Source organism: Cupressus sempervirens, chromosome 8 (assembly GCF_028749045.1).
Source record: "Cupressus sempervirens isolate cs-2001-9-10 chromosome 8, ASM2874904v1, whole genome shotgun sequence".
NCBI lineage: Eukaryota > Viridiplantae > Streptophyta > Pinopsida > Cupressales > Cupressaceae > Cupressus > Cupressus sempervirens.
In genome coordinates this window covers 119,055,454-119,079,354 of record NC_143125.1, presented here as the reverse complement: position 1 = coordinate 119,079,354, position 23,901 = coordinate 119,055,454, and positions in this window count along the sequence as shown.

Genomic DNA, 23,901 nt, shown 5'->3' with positions numbered 1-23,901 from the left:
GGAGCATCATTAACTAAGATTAATCTAGTCCTATATGCGGGACACGCAATCATGGGTTGTGATGATTTACACAAGCGTTGGGCCCATTGTCATATCATTGCCACTATCTCTCCATAACAGTAGCTCTCTAGTTTCTAAGAGCTTCATAATCCAGTGATTATAATGAATAAAATCATAGTGATTTCATCCTCAACATCTTTGAAAACCTCATGATTCTCTTATCAGGCTAGCGAAATCAGTCGGGCCCAAAGTGGGTTCGGCTAAAAAAATTTGTTTCTAAACAACTGAATCTTAAAACTAGCCCATTGATTATCTGGCATTGATTTGAATCAAAACCCATCACTGAAACATCATTAAAAATCATTTTACCACTTATCTGCAAACTACGATTTCCTGCTAACAGGGCCTATCGGCTGGCTTTAAAAATTGATCTGAACATCTGACTGGGCTCTAAGATCTGACACACTGACTCTTTGTTCTACATACTTGCACCTTGTCAAATCTCGTCTCATGATGAATTCCCAGTCAAAAGATATTCGCTATCAAAGTTGACCTATCAAAACTACCTGCAAGCAAACAAGTCAAAAAACAACAAATTGGGTTCGGATTTGGCTTTGAAAACTGGGCAAACTGACACTTGGGGCACAAAAACTGAGGCTTTGGTTCATTTTCATGAGGAGATTATGGATCTAGGATTTGGGCTCATGACGAATAACTGGGCGCAAATGGTGACCAGTCAAAGTAGGTTACTTGAATTTTGCAAATTGGAAACACTGGCAAAAAATTGAATTTTGTAAATGGAATTGACCTGGAAAAGTGTGCATATTGATTCATCAAGACATAAAAACTGACACACTTGGAGTATTTCTAGAGAAAAACATAGGGGTACAATCCATTTAATCTAGCCAATCATAGTTGTTGAGTTATGACGTCATGAACAAGGGTACCAAACAAACTACAAATACTAACACCAATAAAAAGATAGAAATTCCATTTGGAATCACATTTGAAAACTGATCAAACAGATTTGTCATGAGATGAAACTTGAAACATAACAAGTCTCTGATGTCTACAATGCAACGCAATAGGAATTTCAACATTTAGGTCAACTGGTCAAAAGTTATAACACGTCAAATAGGGCTTCCCAGAATTTTGCACAATTACACAAATGCAAAAAATAGTAATTGACCAACTTTGAGGGATTTGAAACCTAATAAAAAAAAACTCAAAACGACTTGAAAATTGAAACATAGGTTCTCTGTTATGGACACTAAATACTCCCAAAGTTGTGGATCATGACACATTTTTGGATGCGAGATATTTAGATGCAAACAAGGCCTCCTATCGCTATTTGACACTTGGGTGAAAATGTAGAATTAACACTAGCTCAAAATAGGACTTCACCAAATGACTCAGAATCTCAAATTAACTTCATGGAATAGGTGGATAGGCTGAATGGAAGATGCTAGAAGCATTGAACACCTCTTAGGCCTCAAAGGTACAGCTAGGTACAAACACATTAAAAGCTTTTATGGGGCTTGATTTTCTCAATGGTACTCAAAATCGGGAAGGCAATTTTGAGTCCCAACACTAGTATAGGTGTTTGTGCTTCTTTTGCACTCTCAATGTTTCTAGTTCTTTTTATGCATGAGATATTGCATCTAGTTTTAGTGTTTATATCTCACCTCTCAACATTAGAGGGGGGTTATTTTGGTTCTATTTATTTCTTGGTTTGATGGAGAGCTGTGTATTCAACATTTGATCCTATGTACTAGGCGATTGCATTAGTTGGATGCCTATGCATTTCAATGAGATGGATCATTTACCATATAGATATTCTTTCATTCCTATTTTTGGAGGCCATGAAGATACCCTCCATCTTCAATTTATCAACTCTTCAGACTTAGTCTTCTCTACCTGGTCATGTTCTATACAATGGAGGTTCTTCAGATAAATAGTTTGACAGTGTTTGCAGCTTCATTCTTCAGTGATGTTCTTAATGATCATCTTTTGTTCCTATTTTCTGGAACATTCTTTCCATCTCTTTTTGGGGTAGGATTTTTCCCATGTGGTTTTCTCTATTTCTCCTCTTTACAAAGATTTGGTTGTTCTTGGGTACTTCATCAGGACTTGTTGCCAGGACCCAAATTGCTTTCAGCAATAGTTTCTAGGTTTTTCACTACTCCCTAAGTTTATCTTGTGGGGGGTGTTAGAATAATAATATATTTACTTATTAATTAATAAATATTGAGTCACTTATTATCTCTATTTTACTTAAGATAAACTTTAGGCATATAATAATTAATTCTTTTATTCATTATTATCATGCAACCTAGGTTTTACCTATTAGGGTTTTTATCTCATTTTATAAGGATTGATTTCTTTGTACTTTTATTGATTCAGTTTTGATAATAGAAATCTCCTTTTTGCTCATCAAGAATATCTCATCTATGGATCTAGGAATTCCAGCCTCCATAGCTTTTGCTTCTCTCTTTCTATGACAACTATTTGCATGCAAGTGATTCTTGGGAGTTGTGGGGTTGATCTTTCATTAACTTCAACAAGAACAAAGCAATTATAAATATAAGGATAGTGCAAATAGATCAAGGAGACAAAATATTTTTGAAGTTGATGATGAGGTGATGGTTCATTTGAAGAAAGGTAGATTTCCTATTGGCACCTATAGCAAGATGAAGATGAAGAAGTTTGGTCCTTGTAAGACCTTGAGGAAGTTTGTAAGTGGTAATTCTTATGAATTTGAGTTACCTAATGACATGGATATATCACACATATTCAATGTTTCTAATTTGAATGAATATAGTGAATCTAATGAAGAATTTGTTATACTGAGTGATTATCCGAAGAAACAAATAGATGAGATTGAACACATTTTAAACCAAAGAATTGGCAAGAGCACGAGAGGAAAAGATTGCATTACTCAAGTGGAAGGACAAACTTATTGAAGATGTTGTGTGGATTTCTCAATCTGACTTGGATCAACTTGGGTTGTGATTTCTTCATGATTTAGAGAATCATTTCTTTCTACCCAAGGTGTTTGATGTAGGAGCATCTTGGGTTGTTTGGTTATCCTTCTCGATTTATAATGGATGTATGCAATTACCTTGAACCTTCTTGATAGTTATTGTTGCAAATGCAGAAGCATCCTAATTTTTTTGGTTATCCTACTCAGTTTAGAATGGATGTACTTAGTTACCTTGAACCTGCTCAGTAGTTGTTGTTATAGTTGGCTCAATGGATTCACTCTATCTTCTTTCATTGTTTAAGCTTGACTTGGTTTATTACACATGTTCACTGAGTGGTCCTTTGCTTTGTTCACTGAGTGTGTTCAGTGCCTTGTTTGAATTTGTTCGGTGATGCTTTGTTCTCTGTTCACCAAGTTGTCTTTTTGGTTCTTATTCAAGAGATGACCTATGTATTTGATTTGTAATCTGGATTTCATGTTTGAGATTAGTCATTGGGAAGAATTTGGACCTATTATGGTCATTTATTTACTCAATGCAGATCTAGAATCTTTTGTAAGTCATTGTGGCAAGTATAAACCGAGAGTCAAGTCCTAGGTTTGGGCATGCTAGGGAAAAAGTAATCCTAAAGGATCGTGCATGATGTATGAATAATCCATTCTACAGTTGAATCTTTGTATTTGACCATAAGTAGGAAAGTCTTACATATACATACATACATACATACATACATACATACACACATACATACATACATACATACATACATACATACATACATATATATATATATATATATATATATATATATATATATATATATATATATATATTGTTGAACCAATATAGATTCATTTTTTCTCTCGTACGTGGGTTGTCACTTGGTTATTTCATTTTCATTGTGTTATCTTAGCAAGGTTGCATGGTAACTAGGTGAGCCTTTGGCCCTAGCTATCATCTTGCCTTACATCAGGAGAATGAGACAGGGAGGGAGGAAAAGAAAAAAAAGACATAGAGAGAGTGAAGAGTCAAGGGTCCATAAGAAGATATGGAGAGAGAATGATATAGGGAGAGAGGGAGAGAGAGATAGAGAGGGATAGAGAGAATGAGATAAGAAGAGATGGAGAAAGAAAGAGATAGGGAGAGATATAGAGATATATGGGGGGGGAGAGAGAGAGAGAGAGAGAGGTGAAGGGTGGGGGATAAATAAGAGAGGGTGAGGGAGAGAGGGGGACAAAATTCAACAAACAAGTTGTGCCTTCAATGGGTATTCTCATCAGAATAATTTGACAAGAGTCATTGTCATCAAAATTTTGTTAAACATTGTACATGTTTGAAAAAATAAAAATAAAATACCATAATTAACTACTCAATTTTTGATGAACACAATAAAAGAAAAAGGTTCCTTGGAAACTTTTGACATGTAAATTTAGCCAAATATGTTAGTGGTAGTAGATCAAGACACGCAATAAATCATAACTATAAATAGAGAAGGTTGAGTCAATACTTGTGATTCATCTACATAAAGATTCATTTTAAACACAAAAAAAATGTGTTCTTAGGATGACTAAGAAAGCAATGCTCATTTACAAGGTTGTATAATCATCTAAGAATCAAGAACAACCTACTCAACATTGAAAACCATGCTAATGATGTAAATGATGTGCAAGTGTCGAAGGCAAGAAAAGACATTGAACTACATAGGTGTTACTTTGTAAGTGCAAACACTAATCCCAAAATAACACTCTAACTAAAATGTCTCAATCTAGTAAGAAAGAGAAGTCAAAGACCATAGACATCAACTCACTAATGCAAATGGTGATTAATAGATGACAATATTTCCTCATATAGAAAAGTATCGAATGAATGTCATAAAGGTGTCAATCTATGTGCAAATACATTGATCAATACAAATGTTGAAAAGAAGGCACAAATTCCAATATGAGAGAGGCTCCTAAAAATTTAGAACAATTAAGCTAAAAACACAACTATGTCTATGTTGACTCTAATGCATGACTAGATTAAAAATAGCTCCACATCAGAGAGAGCTAAATACAAAATGTTGAGGTCAAAATCACTTCATTAAATTAATGTAAATAATATATGTAATGTAAATATATTATCCATCAAACCATGATATAATAAAAGTACAAATACTAAAGGAAATGCATAGGAAAAAAATTGAGCACAACATGCTCAATATTGAGCCACTAAATTTGGTCCACCATCTGTACATTGATCCTTAACAATGATATGCCACACCACATGATTTTGTGGACCCTCTAACCCACACCATTGTACTAGAAAATATATTCACACAACTCGAACAAGCATAATGCACATGTAATGTGCCCATTTTTGTGAGCATCAAAATTTTAGGGATTAGTCTATTATTGTGATCCTCGTAGGCTAATATGGTGGGTAGAGTGTTTTATTGGGGATTGGCACTTTATGATGGGGCATAATTTCATATTATAAAATTATAATAAAGTGAAAATATTATAATATTACAGTAAAGTGAAAATAGAAGAATATCTTTTAAGCCACATTAGGGAGAAAAGTAAGGGAGCTCCCACAAGGAAAGAATAAAGGGGGCATGAGAGGCTCTTTTCTATCATCCGATTATTGTCATTTACATTTGATGAGTTGTGTGGAGCCAAGGGTTTCAACATTTTCCACTAGAGAATGAAGTTCTTTTGTGTGACTCTATTTGAGCTGGTGAAATACCTAGTGAATTTGGTATTGGGAGGACATCATACAAGGGTTCTATCTGAGCATATCAGTGAAAGACCCTTCAAGGGGTTGTAGTTGTTGGAGAAGACAAATCAATCTTTTTGTTGAGTCAAAGTTGTGGCCTAGGGCCAAATTCGTGGAGTAAGATTGACGGAATAAGTTGGATGTTGTTATAGTAACTTGCTATAGTATTGTTGCTATAGTGTCACCACTACAGTGATCTGCTATAATAATTTTCTATAGTGTTGTTACTACTATAGGAACTCGCTACAGTAAAATCTAGATTTCCTTGAGCAATTTTCTAGGTTCCTATCTATTTCATTTGTATTATATGGAGGATAGATTTGAACATTTTAGGGCATGTTTAAAAATTTAGAAATCATTTGTAATTTGATTTATATCAAAGTCTTACACTAGAATTCTTTTCCCTAATGTCTTATTGATGTAGATGCATATTTTCTCATTTATAGTAAATGCTCTATGTTTCAAAAAAAATACAAAAACATTAATCGTTGGTTGTTTGAAGTTTTGCAAGCATATCAATTAAAGTTTCACACACACACACACACACACACACACACACACACACATCCATCCCTTGTGTGCAAATTGTTTGACAAAGTTCTTAGGTTAGCAATTTGGAAATAAAAAGCAGAATTGCACGGGATATTTTAGTGGTATAAGAGCTTACTTGCAAAGTGTTTGAGGAAATGTCAAACAACTAAATTAGAGAATAATTTGGTGTTTGATGGTGTTATAACCAGTTGGGATTATTACAATGGTATCAATGCTTTCTTGCAAAGTGTCTAATGAAATGTCAAACAACTAAATTATAAAGATTCGGTGTTTGACGAAGTTATAACCGGTTGGGATTATTATAGGACGTAAGGGAATTAAGACTAATACTCATACAATATAAGTATTTACAACTAGGGGGAGGGATAACATAACCTAGTGCAAGCTCATTGACTGAAAGATACCTAGTGATAAATAAATAGTAGGCTACTACTCATACCTAAACAATGGTCGATGTAGAGACTCAAGAGCAAGAGTGTCATTACATGACACATGGTAGCCCATTCAGATTTGAAAAATCCTTATCAAAAAAGGAGGCTCTATTAAGCCTTTTTATCAATGATTGAAGACAATAAAGCTAGGTCATATATTTTATCAACATTTAAATATATTCAGAAATTATGTCCTTGATCGACATCCATAAATGACTAGACATTGTGCTAGATCAACATCCTCATATGACTAGGAAATATCATACCTTTGATCAATTTCCTCAAGATGGCCAAATAATCTTTATTTTAATATTGTCATAAGTTTATATCCCATTAATTTGTTTAGTTATCACTTTATTAAGAACTCCTTGTGTGCTACTTTAGTGACCTCTTTGTGTCTCAACCTATTGTGGAGAGGCACTCTACTAGTCAAACACTGAAAATATCATCCCATTATATCAACAAGGAGTAAGATAATGCAACGATAAGCATTAAATAATGAAATAATCAAATAAAAAACTATTATTAAACATGGTCTATTAATTACTCTCAAACCAAGAGTACAGGCTTCTCAAAGATCCTATCAATATTAATAACTCAATTACACTTAAGATGTAGTCTCAAACACCAACATCAATAGAATCATGAATGCAATCTCAAACAATGTATATAAAAGGTCACAAAATCAAGACAAACAAAACAAACATAAAGCACATACAATGCAACAAAGCAAGAAAGATAATCAAGACATAACACATTCCAAAATATCCAAAAATAGATTCAATGCATAAAAGCTCAAAGGGTCATGGAATCGAATTAAGCACATGGGGGAATTCATGAAATGCATTCTATTAAATGTAATAAAATAGGATGAAATGATTCAATTGGAAAACAAGGTCATACAAATTCCTACCTCTCATAATGAAAAAATAAATTAAAAAAATCAAAGAAGATCTTCCATACTCCTTAAAATCAATGGAGATCATTAACACTGTGGAGCAATTCCAACATGAACCCAATAGGCTGCTACCTACAAAAATTTGGAAAGAAAGTCAAACCCAAAAATCAAATCAATTTTCTCTACAAAGAGGATTTGAGAGCTAAATTCATTTTATAAACTAATAAGTGTGGAAAATGAACTCATTTTCACAATAAAATAAGACACTTGGCCCTAGAGAAAATAGGCTAAAATAAAGCATTTCAATGAAAATAAATTAAAGCCAATTAACTAAACCAAAATATTCGAGGGATTAATTTAGTAAATACCAATTAAACGGAATAGCCAACAAATATAAAATAATCACATGTACTAAAAAAGAGTCTTAATGTTAATTTTCTTAATTATGGCAATTGTGGATACTAGACTATACATACACACAAACCACCAGTCTATCATAAATATCCAAGATCAATTCAAAATTTTCCTACATAGTTGTTGCCAAACTTTTAGTCTATCCCTTTGGAGCTTCAAGTTTGATGGTTTCATTGCAATTATGTTCACTTGATTGTCTAGACAACCCGTAGGTGGCTCTCTTCTCATCAAAATTTCTAAGGCTCTCCTTTTGTGTCTCTTCTGAGTTTCCCTCGATCCACTTCCCCTTATACCTTCATGTAGGATCCTTATCATTCCATTGCATTAAATTCTTAGTTGATCTGGGTTTAGGCAAGTTGTTGTCTGAGCGTCTTCCTAATGAGAAGAAAGTCCTACTTGTTCTACATCTTGATCACTACCCAAGTAAGCATGTTTCCTATGGATTCTGACCCATTCGACTATTTATCCATCTTTGGAAAACTTCATTAAACAAGAGGCCAAAGGACGAAGTAACAATGGCATCTACAAATATATGTCCAGTTGATTCATGAAAGAAGACCAATAGAAGAAAATATGTAAAGCTAAGAAACTCTCAGATTGAAGATTCGAGGTCGAAATTTATTTCTATGTAACAAGATAGGATTTCATGTTGACAACTACTCATCCTTTGGAAGTGAGCATTTTCTGATGTGTTTACAAAGCTATGATGACTTGTGCTCTATTCAGAAGATATCATGTGTTTAGTGGGACCCAGGCACAATGTTATGAAGAAGTTAACCCAGATCCTTGATATGCATCACTGAATGATGAGTCCATGGTCAACAATTCATTTCAAGAATATATAAGGAGAAGTGGCGAAGGTAAAGCAAAATGTTTTGAAAGGCTTCTCTCTTCAGAAAGTGGAGGTCTTGAGGGTGCTTTTCTGTTTAATAGATGAAAATGAGGCCTCCTTTTTGGAAGATAGGGAGGAAAATGATTCTAAGAAATACATACAAGGATAGTCTGTGGAGATGCCAGAAAGATGCTTCCGGTGAAGTCAGTTGCAAGCCTTCACCACTGATACAAATGAAATCATAATCAAGGTGGAGAATCCATTTAGTGGCTTCCCTAGAATTAAGTTGTGAAATTAAGAAAGAAAGCCTTATGCAAAAAAGAGGGAAATGAAGTGCCTAAGGTTCCAAATGAGTATTTCTTGTGCTACGATCCTGAATCAAAGAAAATGGATTTTCCATTAGGCCCAATTCAACTGATTCGGTAAGTGGCTGATCTCACTACTATTGGAGATTTAAAGTGAACAATATGATCATTGAATTTATGAATCTTCATATGGGTGGAAATGGAAAGTTTTAAATAATCATTAGCCATACAATTTATTACAAATTTGACTGTTATGACCTTTGGTTGTGATTTATTTCATTCATGTGATGCCAACATTTGGATTCTCACATCTATATGATCACATATTTCCCAAGCATAGTTTTCCATTGTTTTAATGACTATTTATCAAGTAGTTCATCCCCTTTATAAAATTGTAAGTTAATGACAATCAAAGCAGTCAGGTATAATTGTCTGATTGGTCTGGAAAGTGAATTCAAGAGCTTCTTAGATACCTCATTCAAGTTTTATAATTTAGGCAATATGCATAGAAGGCTCAACTCTTAGCCAATTCACCCAATAACCCAAAAATTGAAGGAAAGAAAATTAGTTAAAGCTGTCAGATTCCCCATGGCCATGCAAGTGCCAAAACTGGTAAAGGAATGTATGGAAAGGTCAATCCAGAGACAAATAAAATATTGCTACTAGATCAATCCATTCTATTATCTATAAACAAAGCATTGATGCAGTCTACATTGGGCATTCCAACAAAAGAAAAATACTATAATATCGACTTCTAGTCCTCTACGTTGATGTTCAATGAAAAGAAGACTCTAAGAAGAAAAAGACATGCAAAGAACTTGGTTCCAGACATCTCATTCCAAAAAGAGTAGAATGCTAAAGACTCTTTTTGGAACCAATTAAAAAAAAGAGATTTTGGAAATCTTGTCACTATTGTTGAGATTCAAAGGAAGGGAAGAAATCTTAGATTTCATTGAACACCACTTCTTCTTGGTTACTTAGGCTGAGATTATATGTGAAGAGGTTACTTCTTGGCAAAATTTGGCTAAAGCATTTGGGCAGTTCTATATGTCTTCTTACCTAATATATTCCTTAGCCACACATCACCTATGGCTGGGTCTTCCTAGTATCAAAGACTATGATGAAAATATGAAGGTGTATGAGTTCTATCCCCACCTACAATTGTAGAGGAATTTTGAAGAATATGTAAATTTTAATGATGCCACTACAATGAGGTTGTCTTACGAATTACAAGGGTGTCCTAAGTGAAGGTTCTCACCTAAGGCTATATTGGTTGTGAGCCAGTTTAGATGTTGTTTCATCCAGTTCCCATCTTTCTCCTACTTGAGGATTGGTGCATTTGATGGTTTCCCCAAAAGGCTTCCTAGGTATTCCAAAGACACGATTGTTCTTGTTGAACTATGTAGATAAATACTGGAGGTGAACACCTTGTTTTCCAATGTGAAGAAGATAACTGAGATTTCCTTCGCAATAGTGGTAGGACCTTATTCTTGTGCTTCTAGGTCTAATTCCCAAAACCTAGTTAGAAGCTCTGAAAGTAAGATTAAATTGATTGATTATGAGGTAATAAAGCCTCAATATGACTCAATGAATTTTGTGAGAGGTCATCTAAAGCTTAGATATGCTCATAGACATGTCCCAAACATTGAAGACTATTGTGCTAGATGTTATGATGAATATCAAACTAGGGAGAGGTATTGGTAAAGGCTAAAACTCAATAAAATAAAATTATATAATGATACTATTGATGTTTTTGATCTTGTAGATGATGGCTCCTACATGTATCCCTCAAGCTACAAGCAAGTCAAGAAGACTCCCATTGTGTCAACTCTACCTAAGGGTCCTATTGTTGACACAATGGAGGTCCTAATGCATGGGATCATCAAAAGAATAAAAAAGTGGGTAGAATGGACCAAAGTGAGGAAGAAAAGAACTGGAAGTGCAAGCTCTACTGGTGGAGTAGCTTCTAGAACAACTCAATCAACTACTACCACATCTACAACTACTGCTACTTCAACATCAGTTGGTCCAACATAGTTTGTCAGTGGAGGAGGAGACCAAGCTCCTGAAAGAATATCCAAGTCACTCCAAGTTGTGGAGGAGGATCTCTACCAAACATGGGGAAACTTGGGAATGATGAGAAGAACAAAGAGAAGGAGAAGGAGAAGTTAGTGACCAAACCTCCCTCCCTTGTGCAACTCATCAAACTTGATTGTGGCAATAATCCCCTAGATGGTCAAGAGCAAGATGCATCTTAGCAAGGTGACACTTTAGCCCTCTTAATCACCACGGTAATTACCTTTCCTACTACCACCTAGAGAAAGGAGACACTGCTAGTGGCGAGGAAGCTATTTGATCCTACAACCCTACAGTCAACAATCAACATCCTTTCAACTGAGTCATGGTTGGAATAGACTATTAACTGAAAGAAGAGAAGGTGTGAGGAAGCTGCCCTATCCAAAGACCTCATTGTACAAGCAACTTCTTCTCAACCACCATCAAAGAAGATGAATAAGCAAAAGACCATAGCGATATTGGCCACTGATTCTTCTACTGGTGATATGCTAGTAGAAATTTCAAAACCTTAGAAGGAGGGGAAGTCTCATGAGCTAACTACAAGTGATTTCCAAATTAGAACCATTTACATAGGTATTCATGTGCATGATTCCATGGTCAAAATATGGAAATCAACAAATGAGAAAATCAAGGATAGACTAGAAGAATTGAGGGCAAAGAAAGAGATACTAAAGGCCTCAAACAAAGAGCTGATGGACTGCATCAAGTGTGCACTTGGAAGTACCTTTACAAGTACATTTGACCCAAGTGCAGAGGAGAACAAGAATATGTTATTAAAGCTACAATGGGAGAGGCAATTCTCAAATTGGTTGTGCTTAGATTGATCAAATGAAAGACCAAGGTCCCTCTCTCATTGAGAACCTTGGAAACTTGTTGCTAGACACTAACAAATTGAGATTCTCAAAACAAGCCAAGAACCATTGCTTCATTGGAAGCAATCATTGGAATTTAGAATTGAGTGTTTAATGAGGTCTAAAAATGAGCTAAAAGATGTACATGATTTAGTAAATAAAGTCATGCATAAGATATATGAACATCCAAAGGTGCTGCATATTGAATCACATGTCACCAATAATGGTCAATTGGTTGACATTGAGCGAATGAAAGCTAAATTTCTAGCTTTTGTAGAAAAAGCCACCGATCCATCAAGCTTCTAGGCATCGAAGATCTAGGAGCTCCCAGTGACAAATTCCATTCTAAAGTGTGCATTAGAAAAACTCCAATTAAATATTAGTAGAGTTGAAGAGTTGACAGAGATGCATGATTACTGGATGATTTGAGCTAATAACATTCTCATCCTAGGTGTCGACGAGCTCAACAATGTAATTGATGCAATGAAGGAACATAGGGCTAAGGCTGTGACCCTAAAGAAAAATTGATTCTCTGACAATCTCTTTTACAAGGGTCACCTCTTCTCTTTCTCAATTGCTAATATTGTACCCATTTTTGGCATTCTTCTCATAGGCTTGGACTTTGTAACAGATGACACCTCAATCAATCCTATTTTTAGCTTTTTCCTATTCTGAAGATTCTCTGTAATGTAATCATCAAATGTAACTAGTCATTCCTAAAAAGGGCCTATAAGTGTAACTTTTTGATAATTTAATGAGATTGGCAAATTATTTTGTGGGAAAAACCCTGTAGCTCAGACTACTATGTGAGACTTTGCATCTGCATCTTGAATTTTTTGTTCATCTAGTTTTTGTATGGTGCTTGGGATGAAATGTGTTGTTAATGAAAATTGAGAGATTGCAAATAAACTTGGTTTTATTTCTTTCATTTCAATGGGTTGTAAGCTTTACTTTCTTCATTATAGTATTATCTTATTCCCCTATTCTATACATCTTAGTTCATATGCATTTCATTGTTGTATAAGAAGTTTGGGACTTGGTTAATGAAAGCAACTGACTAAGAAACAGTTAGGGTATTATCAAATGTCAGTAACTTGGGCAATTTGGGTATTGTCAAGTTAATCATACTTTCTCTTGTTACATAATGTGCATTAGTAGATAGTCGTGCATCATTATAATATTGCATTCAAGGGTAAAATAGATTGCACTTTAGGTGTTAGATGAGCTTAACAATGACTTACATCGATTCATGTTTGAGGATTTTTTGAGTTATAATATGAAATTAGCCTAGATTGTTTGAAGTGTTAAGAAATTTGGTTGTACCCTTCTTTTCTCTAGTTAAGAGCATACCTTAAAGTTAGCTGATCTACTAAAACCAAACTCCTTGCAAATATTTACACCACAAGGGAGTTGTACCTTTCAATTCAGGGGTCTTTGATAGAATACTACATTGATTCATTTTTTTTTTAACCATTGTGTTTTCCACCACTTTGGGCACATTAAGAGTCAAGGTATAAACCACAATCTATGAAAGACAAATTGTTAATGCAAGTATAGATACATCATCCTTGCAATAATGATATTGGGTAAATGCCACAGATGACCAATATAACTACACCCTATGCCACCGTTAGGGATACAACACACTCAAAATTATGAAGCTAGGTAAGCCAATGTCTGGTACCTATCATCACCACATCATATAAACATCAAGTGTAGTTTCTCACATAATAAATACCCAAAGCACATATATAATTATATATAATTGAAGTTGATGAGAGGACATTTTAGCGACATAATCATTCTAATGTCTCTAAATTGTAATGCCCCGCCAAGGGATCCAAAAGAATTAACCTAAAGTTTCACTAAGTTTGCTAAACATTTTTTTTTTTTAAAAGTAAGAAAGTATAACATACACATCAAACACATAGTAGCGGAAGCAATAACATGTAATCATCGACAAACATACATTGCAAGTTACATTTCTTAAAGATCCCAAGACGTTGAGTCACATTTAAATTTAATTAATTCTAAGTCTAACAAATACCACATAAATATGAAAGAATAATCCGAAGTCTCATGTCCATATTATACATTTGTTCCGAATGCCTCTTGGCAAATTAATTCGGAATGCTCAATCATCCACTGTACAAGTCATAGGGTATGAAAGGCTTAAAAGAATATACATATGTAAAGATCAATATACAACATCCTCAAATCCATGATACAAAGTAAAGTAAAATATATGAAACTATTCACCATACATGATACATCCATAATGATAAAACATCTATCATAAAATCTAACCATCCATCATAATAATCCAAGAACATAGTGAAGGTAAATGCCAATCACGAAATCTCCAGCCACGGTGACCATGAAACGGATCTCAATGGTAAGAGTAAAAGCACTACCACCCGACCGCATGGAACCTAAATGGTCCACTCCCACCGCGCTGAGGAGATAGTCTCAAGTCCCAAATAGGATAATGAAACCTATAATCATAAATACTCTCTAAGTCCCAGAAATCCTATAAGTATGCTAACTCAAGGGTTCCTAAAAAGATCGACATCTAACTCCCAGAGGTACTACAAGACACGTAGGAAACCTAATATGCAAGCGGGAAAGTGTCATCGCAAAAGTCACGTAGAAGTTACCCGAGCAATCCCTTAGGAATCCCGGGTCCCTACTGATCCTGCGGCCACTAGTATCCTCTCGTACTGACGAGGCATACTATGGAATGCAAGGTCGTAACCAAGCGTTCTCTCTACCCCATCCTAGTCTGTACTAGCACTCATGGCATGGGAGAGAACATACAATTATCTTGTTAGGTTCATTTTCTCTCATTTAGTGTAAAATGTTTTCACTTATTAAAAATGACTTACAATGGGTTTCTCAAGGCAGCCTCTTAGGGCTCCAACCCCCATTGCAAGCCACTTCCCGACTCTACACATAGATAACCTACCCTAGCTCATGAACTCGTAAATCAAAGAATCATAATAAAACCACCTCAGTCCTATACGAGCAACTGAAAAATATCATAAAAAGATAATCCACAAAATTACATCAGTTCTTCATGAGAAATAGATAACATCAAATAGTAATCATGTAATCACAACAGTTCTCTATCAGCAACTGAAGGCATCAATGATAAGTCACAAAATCCAATGGTTCTCTCTAATGAGCACCCAGAAAGTAATACAAGTATAACTGATCGAGACTCAAAAATGGTTAAGTTAGGTATTCTCAAATACAAACACCTTAGCTTCACACAAGGAAACTGGAAAGCAACAACAAACAGTAACACAATCATGTCATAGAGCACTTCATCACATTACCATGGTCAGGTTAAGAAAGATCGAGACCAAATCATCATGACATCACATTCACAACCCCGAGCCTCTGGTAACAACCTAAACTGGTCAACGCTAAATCAACCCCAAAACATTCAAAGTACAAAGACAACATCAAAGTCTCAAAGATTGGATCTGAAAGTATATTATTTGAGTTAAGGTAAGGTTTATGTTTCAGTTTAATGTCAAATTCAAGTAACTAGATTTTCACAACTACCCTTTACGATTAACCCTTTCTATAATAACTTTCATTAAATCAATAATCCAAATTTATAATGTAGTCAAATAAAATTCCTTATTAATTAACTTAATTAAACTAATTTTAATTAAATTAATCAATAATCATTTGATCTAATTACTTATTTTAATCTAACCATTAATTGTTAATTTATTAATATTTAAGCAAAATTATTAATAAATTAAAATTTACAAACTATGTTAAATGCATTATTATTTAACTAATCGATATCAATCAAGATTAAAAAAAAAATTATTATTAATTTAAATATATTAAAAATTTATAAATTTTAAATTTTAAAAAGTAATAAAATTTATACATAATAAAAAAAAAAAACGAATTAACAAACTTAGTGAAACTTTAGGTTAATTCTTTTGGATCCCTTGGCGGGGCGTTACATCTGGTATCAGAGCCCAAGTTTCTACATTGGGAGCTCTGGGTATATTGGAACGCCACTAGTGTTAACTAGTTGAATAAAAATGCAAACCTTAAACTAAAACTTGAAACTAGTTGAACTGAAACAGTATATAAACTATTAGTTACCTATTTTTTTTCATACTTCAACACTCAAAACTTCAAAACTGAAATTTTACTTAAACTGAAATTATAGGTAAACTGAAAATTGAAAATATCTTGTTTGCAAAACATGTGTCTTTTATCTATGTATTTCAGTAGTATGTTTCATGGTTATTTTAGCATCTTGTGTCTTGGATATTATTGTAGGATGGTATCTGGGATGAGATCTTTCGTTAGAGGCCATAGCCTTGGCCGTGGTAGAGGCCGTGGACGAGGCAGAGATGTTAGTGTTCATGAGTCTATCCATGAGAGCCCCATTCAGGAAGAGAATAGGGAAGAGCATGTCAGTGAGCATCAGGAAGAGAACCATGAAGAGGGACATGCCGACTCTGAGGAGGTCGATCTGAGGCAAATGATGCGAACCCTTATTGATCGCTTACCTCCTGTTCTTGAGCAGGATAGAGCACACCAGGTTGGGCATGAGCATAGACGCAGATCTAGGAGTCCTCAGAGGGATTGACATAGAGCCATAGTATCTTCTTAGATGAAGGACCTTCAGAGGTCCAAGATTAAGCCCTTTAATGGGCAAGGTTCTGGGTATGTAGCTGAGCAGTGGCTTATTGCCCTTGACAGGATTTTTGCTATGCAGGACTTTGACAGTAATGTCAAAGCGAGGTTTGCCATTACCAATCTAGAGTTATTTGGGGCCACCTGGTGGACTATTGAGGAGAAGAAGTTGGGCATTGACATGGGTAGTGTCACTTGGGAGATTTTCTTGGAGAGTTTTCATGAGCGATTCCTACCAGAGGAATGGAAGCAGCATAGAGCAGATGAGTTCCATAACCTGAGATAGTTCACTATGACCGTTGTAGAGTATGAGCGCAAGTTCTATGAGCTCATGCCTTTTTCGGGATTCAGTGACAACCCAACACAGTTGGCACAACATTTCATCCGAGGCTTGAACAACCGTTTTATTGGGGGTGTTAAGGTATTTAAGCCTAAGACCCTCAAGGATGCGGTACATCGAGCTATCCTGGTAGAGCAGAGTGTGAACTTTGGGCAAGGAGGTTTTGTGGGAGCGCCTACTATAGCAGGATCTAAGGGCAACCACAATTTCGGTGGAATCAGGAAGCCTCCTTTCCCTAGGAGGAATCAGTATTCTCAGCAGCATTCTCAGCAGCAGCATAAGGGATTTTACCCTCAGGCACAGAATGGTGGCGGTGGATCCAACTCTAGGATCAATCGCAATGCTCAACGTAATAGACAGAATCAGCAATCTCGACCTGCACAAAGCAACCAGTCTTTTGCTAGCAGGGGTAGCCACCAGCGGTCGAATGCACCACCTATAGGGAGAGGATCTGGTAGAGGCACGGGATGTTATTCGTGTGGACAGATTGGTCATATTGCAGCATACTGCCCACAGCGAGCATCTTAGTATTCAGGACCCAGGCCAGCAGCATCTGAGCCTACAGTCGAAAATGCAGGTGGTTCTCATAGAGTATTTGCAGCGGTGGATCACCGTCAGGCAGACCATCAGGGGACAGTAGTTGAGACTACAGGAGCTATCTGAGGTACACCTCTCTCTGTATTATTTGATTCAGGTGCTCCAGATTCTTTCATTTCTCCATCTCTAGTTGACAAGTGTAAGCTGGAGCCGGTTAAGTAAGATCATGGTTGGCAAGTGGAACTAGCCTCAGGCGCTAAAGTTTCCACAGATTCTGTAGTTCATAAGTGTGGACTTAGCATAGGAGGGTTTGAGACTTCAGTCGATTTTTGAGTTATTCCTCTTGGCTCCTACGATGTGGTCTTAGGTATGGATTGGCTTGGCTCTCATAGGGCTAGTATATACTGCAGAAAGAAGACCATTATGTGTCAGGATGACCAAGGGAAGGATGTTGAAATTGTGGGGATACCGAGGCCTATATCCCTACGGATGATCTCTGCTATGCAACTAAAGCGAAGCTTTCGTAAGGGATGTCAGGTATTTGCTGTTACGGTAAATAAGCTAGATGAGGAAGAATCTACAAGGAAGACCCTAGATCACCCTATTTTACAGGAGTATGCTGATGTCTTTCCGAGCGAGATTCCAGGCATGCCTCCGAAGAGAGACATTGATTTTAGCATCGAGCTCACTCCAGGAGCGGAACCTATCTCTAGAGCTCCTTACCGTATGACCACTCAAGAGCTAAGTGAGTTGCGTTTGCAGTTAGAGGAACTTTTGGCCAAGGGTAGTATTCGACCTAGTGTATCACCATGGGGAGCTCCAGTGCTCTTTGTGAAGAAGAAGGATGGTTCTTTGCGCCTTTGCATTGATTACAGACAGCTGAATAAGGTGACAATAAAGAACAGGTATCCTTTACCAAGGATTGATGATTTATTTGATCAGATCAAGGGGGCTACACTGTTCTCTAAGATTGATCTTAAGTCAGGATACCATCAACTTTGCATCAAGGAGGCTGATATTCATAAGATCGCCTTTCGAACTCGCTACGGGCATTATGAGTTCACAGTGGTACCCTTTGGGCTGACGAACACTCCATCAGTTTTCATGTGCTTAATGAATGGGGTGTTCCGTTCCTATCTTGATAGATTTGTTCTTGTGTTCCTCGATGATATTCTGATATATTTTAGGTCCCAAAAGGAACATGACGAACATTTGAGTTTAGTTTTGCAGTGCTTTAGAGATAATCAACTTTATGCCAATGCAGCAAAGTGTGATTTCTTTCAATCAGAGATACAGTATTTGGGACACGTTATTTCAGGTGAAGGTATCTCTGTAGACCCTGCGAAGATCCAGGCAATAGTAGATTGGCCTGCACCCACTACTGTGTCGGAGATTCGTAGTTTCATGGGTCTAGCTGGGTATTATCGCAGATTTGTTCAAAACTTCTCCAGAATAGCACACCCTATTACCTCCCTTCAGAGGAAAGGAAAGAAGTTTCTTTGGACAGAAAAATGTGTAGAAGCATTTCAGAAACTCAAAGAGCTTCTGACCAGTGCACCGATCTTAGCAGTACCTGATCTAGAAGGTGATTTCATGGTGTGTACAGATGCTTCCCTTGAGGGTATTGGAGCAGTTCTAATGCAGAATGGTCGAGTGATTGCATATGAATCATGCAAACTCAAGGATCATGAGTTGAATTATCCTACACATGACCTTGAGTTAGCAGCAGTAGTTCATGCCTTAGTGAGATGGAGACATTTCTTGTTGGGACACAGATTTGAACTACATAGCGATCATCGTAGTCTTTAGTACATATTCACGCAGCCTAATCTGAATGCTAGGTAAAGGCGTTGGATGGAGTTTTTGTGCGAGTATGACTTTGAGGTAAAGTATATCCAGGGGAAGGAGAATGTTGTAGCTGATGCTTTGAGTCGCAGGAAACATGTGATATCATCTATGACTCTTAGTGTCGATTTGAGATGTCAGATACTTCAGGCACTCCCCACTGATTCATGGTATCTGGAGGTGTGCAGTGAGATCAATTCAGGGAGACCCTTGGAGGGTAAGTTTTTAGGCTATGTCCTAGAGTCAGATGGCCTTTTGAGACATTCAGGAAGGATCTATGTGCCGCTACTGGATGAGCTTCGCATATTGATCCTATCAGAAGCCCATCGTGCACCTTACTCGACACATCCAGGTGTCAAGAAGATGCATGTAGATTTGCGACATTTATTCTATTGGTCGGGGATGAAGCGCGACATTGCTGATTTTGTGGCTAGACGTCTTGAGTGTCAGAGAGTCAAGGCAGAACACCAGCATCCGGCAGGACTTTTGCAACCGAATCTCGTTCCTTCATGGAAGTGGGACATCATCTCTATGGATTTCATAGTAGGATTACCTATGACTCTTCGTCGTCATGATGCTATCATGGTCACCATTGACCGGTTGACCAAGGTGGCACATTTTGCACCAATCAGGTCTTCCTACACTGCAGCTTCAGTAGCTAATGTCTTCATGCGTGACATTGTGAGACTACATGGTATTCCCTGAAAGATCATTTCTGATAGGGATCATGTTTTCACTTCCGCATTTTGGACATCACTACAGCATGATCTTGGAGCGTAGCTGAATTTCAGTTCAGCATATCACCCAGAGACAGATGGGCAGACGGAGAGAGTGAATCAGGTTCTCGAAGATATGTTGAGGATGTACGTGATGGATAGGCAGACTCATTGGGAGGACTATCTCTATCTAGTGGAGTTTGCTTACAACAACGGGTATCATAGTTCTATTGGCATGGCACCTTTCCAAGCCTTATATGGACGCCCTTGTCGTACACCTTTGAGTTGGGATAGCCTTGAGGATCGCATCCTATTGGGCCCAGAGATGCTTCGTGACATGGAGCAACAGGTGGTGCGTATCCGAGAGCACTTGACAACGGCACAGGATAGGCAAAAGAAGTATGCTGATGCACATAGGTCAGATAAACAGTTTGTTGTGGGAGAGAAGGTTTTCTTGAGAGTGCGTCCGCGAAAGAGTCCGATCCGTTATGGAAAGGGCTCGAAGCTAGCACCTCGCTTTGTGGGACCATTCGATATTCTTGAGAGGATTGGTCTAGTTGCCTATCGTCTTGCTTTACCGCCTAGCCTTGCTCGCATTCACGATGTTTTCCATGTTTCAGTACTTAGACAGTATATTCCTGATGTTGTACATATTCTTGATTGGAATGCATTGCAGGTAGAGGACGGGCAGCTGGCTTTGGAGCCAATTCGTATTCTGGAGCAGCGGGAGTTGACCCTCAGGGGTCGAACCATAGAGTAGGTAAGGGTCCAATGGGACCCTACTGATGACTCTTCAGCTACATGGGAGGATGCATCTAGATTACAGGATTTATATCCCTATTTGTTTATAGGCTTCCAGGAGTAAGCCTAAGTCTAGGGGGGGTGGATGTAGTGCCTGCCCCTAGTTTACATTTTCGAGCTACATTTCTGATATCATTGCCAAACTCTTTTAGGCCAATTTATGTTTGATGATTAGTATTATTATTTTATAGATTATCAGATGATGTTTACACTCAGTTTATTATATGATGAGATTACTTGGTACTCTATATTCATGCATGTATGATGATTATTCAATGGTTTCAGTTATCAATGATGATTAGTTAGATGGTTTATTATTCCATGTGCTTCTTATGGATACTTACCCCATACTGCATGTGTATGGTGTGCGTGCTGTTTTATTTATGTATGATGATTATTCAATGGTTTCAGTTATCGATGATGGATGGTTAGATTTTATGATAGATGTTTTATCATTATGGATGTATCATGTATGGTGAATAGTTTCATATATTTTACTTTACTTTGTATCATGGATTTGAGGATGTTGTATATTGATCTTTACATATGTATATTCTTTTAAGCCTTTCATACCCTGTGACTTGTACAGTGGATGATTGAGCATTCCGAATTAATTTGCCAAGAGGCATTCGGAACAAATGTATAATATGGACATGAGACTTTGGATTATTCTTTCATATTTATGTGGTATTTGTTAGACTTAGAATTAATTAAATTTAAACGTGACTCAACGTCTTGGGATCTTTAAGAAATGTAACTTGCAATGTATGTTTGTCGATGATTACATGTTATTGCTTCCGCTACTATGTGTTTGATGTGTATGTTATACTTTCTTACTTTAAAAAAAAAAAAATGTTTAGCAAACTTAGTGAAACTTTAGGTTAATTCTTTTGGATCCCTTGGCGGGGCGTTACATAAATTTTATGAAACCATTCCTTTTATATTTAATCCTCAATAAATATCATAAAATATAATTTCATTTAATATAATCATTTAAATAAAAATGATAGAAATAATGGGCATATATCAATAAATCTTCGAACAAGATAATAACCAAACATGATAGCCTACAATATCTCTATGACCAATAGAACATACATCAACAAATTGATCATAACATCTCCATATCCCTTTGTACATACACTAGTGTATCTCATGAAAATCACATCAAGATAAATACATTCACAATATTATCAAATATAAAATAAAATAGATATCATTATACATCATCATGTCACATCATTATAGAGTCACCATGCATACATAATCATCACTAAAAACATAAATATAATCTATCATCTACATCAATAGTGATATTAGTATGAGGAAAATAATATACTATAACTAAGTGCATCTCACAATACCAATGCAAAATCTTAACATAAGAATAGTCATTAAACCATAAGAAAGAGTTGAACACCCTAAATTAGATATGCTACAAGCACTACACAAGGGTTCTCACAATTAGGTACAAGTAAATAAGCAACTTGCCAATGCAAAAACATAACCTAAATCACCAACAAGGCACCAATGCCGCACAGGTCTAATATGGTCATGTAAATTTATGCTTATATCCATCTAATTATAAGGGGAACATGGTCAATCACATAATTCACAATAAGGCATCCAAAACCAAATCGAGACATCATAAATGAGTTCTCATCCAATTGCATAGAGGCACTATCGTAAACACCTTGCCAAAACTACATTTAGAAGGGTTCCATGTAGGTTTCAAACATGAGAGGCAATATATATTTGTTGTTCATGTATTGCACATTTTCCTATTTTGCTCTTGTATCTACTTAGGGACATTATAGATTTTGATTTGTTGGGATATATAGATTTAGATTGTGAAAGTGATTCTTAGGATCACAAGTTTACTTAGTGTAGCATCTTAAAATGGAAGAATCCATCATTTAAGACCTTTTAGCTCCCACCCTTTAGTGACCATATCGACAATGGATGGATAAGTGCTTAATCAACTCTTTATCCTATTTTGTCTTATTTCTTACTTTTTCATTTGTACAGTTTTTGAGACCTCAAGGTTAGATCCTTTTGGGCCAACCCTAGAATAGATCAACCTAGGTCGACCTATTTTGAAATAGGGTCACCTAGGTCAATCTATTCCCTTAGGACTTTAGGTCTTGGGGCCAGTTTAGTCTCAGGGTTACAAATTTGGAAGTTGGGTGATCTGGACAACTTGGTTTTTTGTTTGCACATGAAAATTAGTATAGAAGGAAGCCTAGGCATCTTATTTCATATCCATTAGACAGACAAGCTTATCAAGGCATTCAACACATTAAAGCACCCAAGAAAGCCAATTTTCCTAAGGCTTTCAAGGTTCAAGGATCCTTTGTGAGCATTTCCTCTTCAAGGTCTAGCATTTGTTGGCCATCAAGGGAGGAGATCTACACTAAGGCATTCATCTTCTTCTTCATTGGTACACATTTACATCTATGACCCCATGATGTGTTTTTAGTAGATTCATTGAATTTGTGGAGATTTCCTAGAATCTTCATTGCAAATTCAACAATAATGACACACAAGCATCACAAAATCCTCATTGACAAGGGTTTCTTCAAGCAAGGTGAATATTTACATTGGAATTTCTTACTTTCATGTTTTACATCTCAATTTCAAGGTTGATTCCTCAATCTAGTGATTGATCAAGAAAAAATCTCATCAAACTAAAGTAAAATCCAAGTTTGATTGTGTGCAAGAGCAAGATATATGAATTGTGGTTGCAAATCTGGAAACTACTCATCAAGACCATTCAAAAGAAGTTGGGTTGACTTTGATACTATGTCACGGGGAAATGTCCATCTTCTCGTAAATTTTTTGAACACTTTACTAGCAAGTCAATTTAATCTTGGAGGTTTGAGAAGATTAGG